Genomic DNA, 7233 nt, shown 5'->3' on the forward strand with positions numbered 1-7233 from the left:
AAAAGTAATTGCCTATGACTGAGGAACTGTGTTGCTCATAGAAGTTATAGTCCTGGGCACCTGTGTGGCTCAGTGCGTTAAAGACTCTGCCTTCGGCTCAGGTCATATCCCAGGGTCCTGGGATCGAGCACCATATTGGACTCTCTGCTCAGCAGGGAGCCTGCTTCCCCCTCTCTCTCTCTGCCTGCCTTTCTGCCTACTTGTGATCTCTCTCTGTCTTTCAAATAAATAAATAAAATCTTAAAAAAAAAAACACTACTATAGTTGGAATATCAAAACAAAAATAATAGCAAGTAGTGAGCTATGATTATATTCCTTCACTCATTCACTACTGCACATAAAATGCCAGCAGTGTTATTCACTGGCCCCATTAAGAGGTCTGACACTGAACACCACCCCTGGGATGATGTTCATCATCCTTATGTGCTTCCATTGTAATAGCGCCATCTTTCCCAATTTGGATCAAAGTCCACCACTTCTACCTGGTCCATTTCATCACTCTCTTCTACTTCCTTCCTCTCAGGTAGGAGTTTTTCCAGCAAAGAGAGTTTATCAGGAGTGAGAAAGCCATTCTCAAGAAAGTTTACCTTAAATTCAATGATGAGGTGACCCTTCTCATATGGTCTATGATAAATTGGCATGCCTTCATTTAGCACACAATTGATATCTCCATGCTTGACAATTTGACCTGGATGAGAGGTGATGACAATGGTCGGTTGTCAAGAGTAGATATTAACTTTTGAAAACTGCACAGTGCTTCAACCAGCTGTATGTCCATGCACGTGAAAAGGTCTTCTTCTCGCCGAGTAAAAACAGCATGGTCCTTCTGATCTAAAACAATGATAATATCTCTTGGTTCCAGCCCTGGTTCTTGGTTTCCTTCACCATGGAATGTTATCTTTTGGCCATCTTTCATGCCTTTGTCAATATGGACTTCTAGAATCTTCTTCTCTCAAACTATCTTCCTTCATTGCAGCGTTTACATCTATCTTTAGGACTGATCCATTCCCCATGGCCCTGGCACTCCATGCACACAGATTGAATTTGCTGAACCATTCCAGGTCCTATCTGATGAATTCTTATTTGCATTCCAGTACCTCGGCAATTGGGACAACACTCAACTGCTCTTTTCTTACCACCTCGGCCTTCACATTTACCACAAATCACATTCTTTTGCAGAGCTAGTTTTCTTGTTGCACCATTATATAAATCTTGTAAAGTTACTGAGAGCTGATGCACAACATTTTTACCTCTCCTTTCTCTCTGCATTCTTTCCTCCTCCTCCAAAAATCATATCAAAGATGTCCATGGGGGAGCCAAAACCAACACTGGCTCCACATTCTTTAATTGCCTGTTCACCAACTTTGTCATATAATTCCCTTTTCTTTGCATCAGAGAGTACTTCGTAAGCTTGAGAAATCTGTTTAAACTTCTCTCCTTCGTTTGGATTCTTATCAGGGTGGTACTTCAAGGCCAGTTTCCTATAGGCCTTTTTCAATTCTTCTTCGGTGGCATTGGGTTTGACCCCCAAAACATCAAAGTAAGTGGTTTCGTTCACCATTTTCTACAGCCAGTGAGAGGGCCGAGGCTGATGTGGTGGAGTGGGAAGGAGCCTGTTGCTGGGCGCAGCTTGGGTAGCCGCTGCTCTCCGTGTCTCACCGAACGTTCTGGAAAGTTCCCTCAAATTGGGAATTTTTAAAAGATGGAGAGGACTAGGCTTGACTGGGTTGAATGCTGGTTGTGAGAGAAATAAGTGAGTCAAGGATGATCAGCCTGGAATTCTTTTAAAGAAATGGAGAAGACTGGAGAGGACCAGTCTTGAAGGAAAAAAAAAAAAAGTTAAACAGTTCAGTTTTGAACATGTTAAACTTGAGACTTCTATGAGCAATGTTTAAGATTGGAATTCTAGAGTTTAACTGCTCTACAACTTATCAGCTGGACAATTGACCCAACATTTTTGTGTCTTATTTAGATCTTCTACTAAATATAATTCTAATAATAGGTCTTGTCTTCTAAGGTTGTTGTAAGGATTAAATTAGTTAATTAATATAAAAACATCTAAAACTGATTTCCAATACATTGTAAGAATTTATTATTATTATAATCCAAGTAGAGGGTGCAGGTAGTGGTTATGAGAATGGAATTCTGGAGGAAGTCAAAATAAGATTACATAGAATTTAAAGTCATAGGACCAGATAAGACCATATAAATTGTGAGTGCATGTAAGGAAAAGAAAAAAGCTGAAGACAGAGCTCTGATGTATCATTCCAAGAACTGAGATATTCCAAGATATTCCAAGATTTTGAGGTTGGGAAGAGGAAAAAGAATCAGCAAATGAGATTAAAAAATATCTGCCAGTGCAGTTGGAGAAAAAACAGGAACATCTGATTTTTTTTTTTAAAGATTTTATTTATTTATTTGACAGAGAGAGAGAGAGAGAGAGAGATCACAAATAGGCAGAGAGGCAAGCAGAGAGAGAGGGGGAAGCAGGCTCTCTGCTGAGCAGAGAGTCCGATGTGGGGCTCCATCCCAGGACCCTGAGATCATGACCTGAGCTGGAGGCAGAGGCTTAACCCACTGAACCACCCAGGTGCCTCGGAACATCTGATGTTTTAGAAGTGAAGGAAAGTATTGCTAAAAGGAAGGTGTGGTGATTTTTGTTGATAGAGATAAATAAGTGAATATTGGCTTTAGCAAGATAGATGTGGTTGGCAGCTTTGTCATTCAGTTTTCAGTGGAGTCATTGAAATTAAGTGACTCAATAGAAGAATGAAAAAAGAAAATAGAATTAATTAGAATAAACTTTTTTTTTGAGAATATTTGCCTTTTATAGAGCAGATACACTTGGTGGGGAGCTGAAAGTGGATGGTGACTGAGGATGAGTTTTTAATTCAGATGGGAGACAAATCACCATGTTTGTGGATTGATAGGAATGATCCCAGTATAGACATTAAGGGAATTTTCCCAGTCTTTATTTTCCTACTGCAACGAATTTGAAATGGAATGAATACACATTTAGATAAAGGTAGTATTATCTACTTGGCTTCAAATAGAGAAGTTGCAATTATCCATAAAGAATAAAACTAAGATTTTGATTATACCACTTTCCATAGTCTATTTGTGTGAACAAGGAGGAGGATCTTTGTCTTTAAAATCAGGAATGTAAGAACAATACCCTATGAGGGTACTTTATAGTGTTACTGGGCTATTTTTGTCTTTTAAGAAAGATAAACTGATCTTTCAATACTAAGAAATAATAATTTTTTAAGAAATAATACTTTTTTCCTGGATAAAATAATGTCACAAATTATAGTTAAGTTTTTAGGATATATAATAAGCAAGAAATAGGTCCATTTATCTCAGGTTCTCTTCTCAAATCCTCCAGTCTAACCAGATCCCATCTCTCACTGCAACTTCACACATCTTACTTTCTTCTGACCAAGTTCTGTATTCTTTCTAAATGTCAATACGTTTTCAGGACCTTTGCAACTCAAGAATGTGTGTTTATACAACCCCCCAACTCCTTTCCCCCTCTTTTTGCATAAAATTAGTTCCTATGTATTTTTCAGTAACTCCCTGACAACAAATTTCTTCTAGAATTGTTTCCTAGATTAGCACAGTCTGTTCTGACCACATGTCTGCTTCATGTTTTCTAGTCACTTACCCTTACAGTGGTGCATTTGATCATTTGCATTTCTTGGTGGGCTTTCCTTAAGAGCTTTATTTTGCTTTCTTATAAATAGATGAATGAATGATACTTAATGCTGATGAGTGAAGAATTCCATGTTAAGGTATTATGATCAATTTATAGACACAAAATATCTGTTGGGCAGCCACAATCTAAATTTCCCCCATAAACTGTCTTGGAAAGTGGGCTTTTCATCACACAGAGGTTCAAAGGAGAGATTAAGAATGGTTCTAACCATCATTGTACCAAGAAAACAAACAAGCAAACAAATCCCCAAAACTCTCAAGAAAAATTACTGCTCTCAAAGAGCAACACCCTCTCCACAGTTGCAACGATACTCATTCATTTGTTCAACATTTATTGACCATATTGAATATTAACACTGTGGGAGGTGGCCCAATATGAAATTGAGAATTGAGAAAGTCTCAATCATGACTATCAGAGAATTAATTGTGAGGAAGAAACACATTATGCCTCGTTGCAGCCACAACTGTTAAGTCTTATAATAATGATGTAAAGGACTCGATGGGAAGAGAAAAATGGGGATTTACATACAGTAATCATAATGAGGCACCAAAGCTTCCTTGAGAAAATGACACTTACCTTAATTTTGAAGAATTAGCTTAAGTACAAAACAATACAAATCCCAAAAGAGAAATAACTCTACAGGTAATTAATTCTTTGTTCTATATCTGAATTTACACACACACACACACACACACACACACACACACAGAGTGATAGTGAAAGAGGTTTGTGTGTGTGAATGTGTGTGTTGAGAGCTGGAGAGGAAAGGTGTAGAGGAAGCTAGAGGGGATTTTCAGGAAGAATCTTATGTATGTGTGCTGAGTGCTTAGTGTGTCCTGAGTGCTCTGGGGAAGATGTCAAAGGATTTTTAAAGAGAGAGTGGTAGGATCAGGTTTGCATCTCTGAATACAGCAGTGGGGGCTGGTTTGGAAAGGCTGGGCATACATCAGGCACACTCTGGAACTCCTGCAAGTCAGCCATGTAGGGGTAGTAGCCTATCTTAGGGCAGTAGGAAAGAACCAGGCATTGTCTACAAAACATGGAAGTTTTATGACTCTTAGTCCTTAGGAGAGTAAAAACATGTTTCCTTCTCAAGAAGTTTCCTTCTCAAGAAAATAGCAAATGAGATCTTCCTTCTCGTCTTTTATAGACTATATTAATTTCTTATTTCTGCTGTAACAAACTACCACAAACTAAGTAGGAGAAATAACACAGATTTATTTTATAGTTCTGGATGCTAGAGGTCTTAAATAGATCCTACAGGCTAAAATCAAGATGCCCATGGAGTTGTGATTTTTCTGGAGGTTCTAGGGGACAGGCTTGCCTTTTCCAGTTTCTAGAAGCCACGTGAACACCTTAATGCATGGCCTTTCTTTCCATTGTCATCATCGTATCTCCACTCTCTGATTTTGGTCCTCTCACTTCACTCTTCTAAGGACTGTGTGATTGTATTTGTCCCACTCAGATAATCCAGGATAATCTCCCCATCTCAAAATTGTTAACAGCATCCACAAAGTCCCTGTTGCCATGTAAGGTAACATTCACAGATCCCAAGGATAAGATGTGGAAATCTTTGGAGGGCCATGATTTTGACTAGCACACTGAGTATTTGTGAGTTGTTGCCACCTCTACCAGAGCTGTAAAACAGAACTCAATTCAGTGCCTTTGTCCATGTAGACCAGACTGAGAACCTGCTAGAGTCTTGTTCTGTCCTTCTTTAGCACCATGATGTGCTCATTCATTGGTTTAGCATAAAGAGATACAAGAAAGAAGCTATTTTTGTTTTGTAACTTAGAAAGTTTTAACCTCTTTTGCCCACTTCCAAGGTAACTCTGGGTTGTTGTATCAGAATATGCTTTACATGAGCGGCTTTCAGTTACATATGTTAGTGAAACACTGGGGTCAAAACATGTTGGTCATTGAACAGGGTTTGTTTAAAATACCTCCTAATTGAAATTTGCTATGCAGATTACTTGCAAGTAAAATCCATGCCAATAAGTTGCAGTAGATTCCAGAAAATCATTCCTTTTTTTCCTCATCTATTTAAAAATCTTTACATTAAAAGAAAACCTGAAAATTATTATTATTGTCTCATCTTCTCAATAATGAAGTGGGGAATATTCATACTCTTTGTATTACCTTCACTTTGCACATAATATAATAGAAGAATTGAAAAATTAAGATTTACCCCTTGCAGAATCAACACCAACATCATGCGGTGTTAACTCACTAATGTTCTGCTCTAAAACTTGTGAATCTTTTTTCCCTTTTTTTATTTAATCCTCTCCCCCTGTAGAAAAAAAAAATCTTCTTAACTGTACTATCTGATTATGTTACTTTCATTCCTGACATATAATCAGAAAGGATTACTTGGACTTCCTTAACCATGAAAACAAACAAACACTACAAGTAGTCCCCAAAGACATTCTCAATCCTGCTGAAGAAAAAGAACAGATTTCGGTCTTAGCCTTTCAAAGTCATTTCTTTTCCTGAGCTCATGTTTATCTGAAATGAATACAGTTTGAACATGTTGGCTGTGATAAATATGGAATATTTTTGGCGATGTTACCAGGCAGGTAGACTTAATGATTTAAGTTTTATAGAGTGCCCTCTGGGTCTTTCTGTTTATTGAATAAAGAACTCAAACATTTAGGTGCTCTTTCTTTCTTTTTATATGTATACAGGCCCTCTTTCAGCCTTGGGAGCAACAGAGATTTATCATTTTCACACTTGTTGAATAAAAACATCCGATTTATTTGTTGCATTTGTTCTCTTGGTAAGCTGTGCCTTTAGTATGCTTAGGTGAGCTGATTTGTAAGATACACAATATGATTTCCTTATACTGTGGCCCAGTGCTACAGTAAATTAGATCCTAAAATCAGAAAACATACATCTGTCATTGGCTTTGAGAAGGGTTTAAAGAATCATTTCCTGGCAAATCATAATTGCTGATAACTGCTTATTTCATGCAAATTTTCACACATGTAGGACTATTAATGTGGCACTGCCCTCAATGAAATCATACAGCTGCTACTGACAGGGCAAAATTGCCAACAATAGGATGCATCTTAATGATCTGTTGGCCAAATCAGTAAATGAAACAATCCCATAGCACCAATTCAATTTCATATAGGAGAGGTTGATAAAAACAAAACCACAGAATCTTATTAATTTTTACTTAGGATTAATTATGAATGTTTTTAATCAGAAAACTCCCATTTTAAGTGTGTTCCACAAAGGTTTTAGAATGCTTATCTCAGGGGGTCTGATTTAATTAACAACCTTTCTTATTTCTCTAGTTTTGTGATATTAAGATGAAACAAAAAATGATTTCTCTTTTCTATTGAACTTCCTGAAACATTTACCTATAATGGCAGTAGTCACACCTAAACTTGCTTATGACTGTATCTCTGTTGTAATGTTGATGCCTTAACACTAGAACAAAAAAGAATCATGCATATGCATATGTGTGTTTTAAACATATATTAAACTCAGTATCTGTAAGGGTGCAGAATTGG

General features: G+C 37.4%; 1 pseudogene; it reads right to left on the minus strand.

Annotated features, from left to right (window-relative positions):
- Window positions 1-319: 319 nt before the first annotated feature.
- Window positions 320-1561, minus strand: LOC111145492 (annotated as a pseudogene).
- Between the last annotated feature and the right edge of the window lie 5672 nt (window positions 1562-7233).

Source organism: Enhydra lutris, unplaced genomic scaffold (genome assembly GCF_002288905.1).
Source record: "Enhydra lutris kenyoni isolate GAN:26980312 unplaced genomic scaffold, ASM228890v2 scaffoldscaffold1, whole genome shotgun sequence".
Classification (NCBI taxonomy): Eukaryota; Metazoa; Chordata; class Mammalia; order Carnivora; family Mustelidae; genus Enhydra; species Enhydra lutris.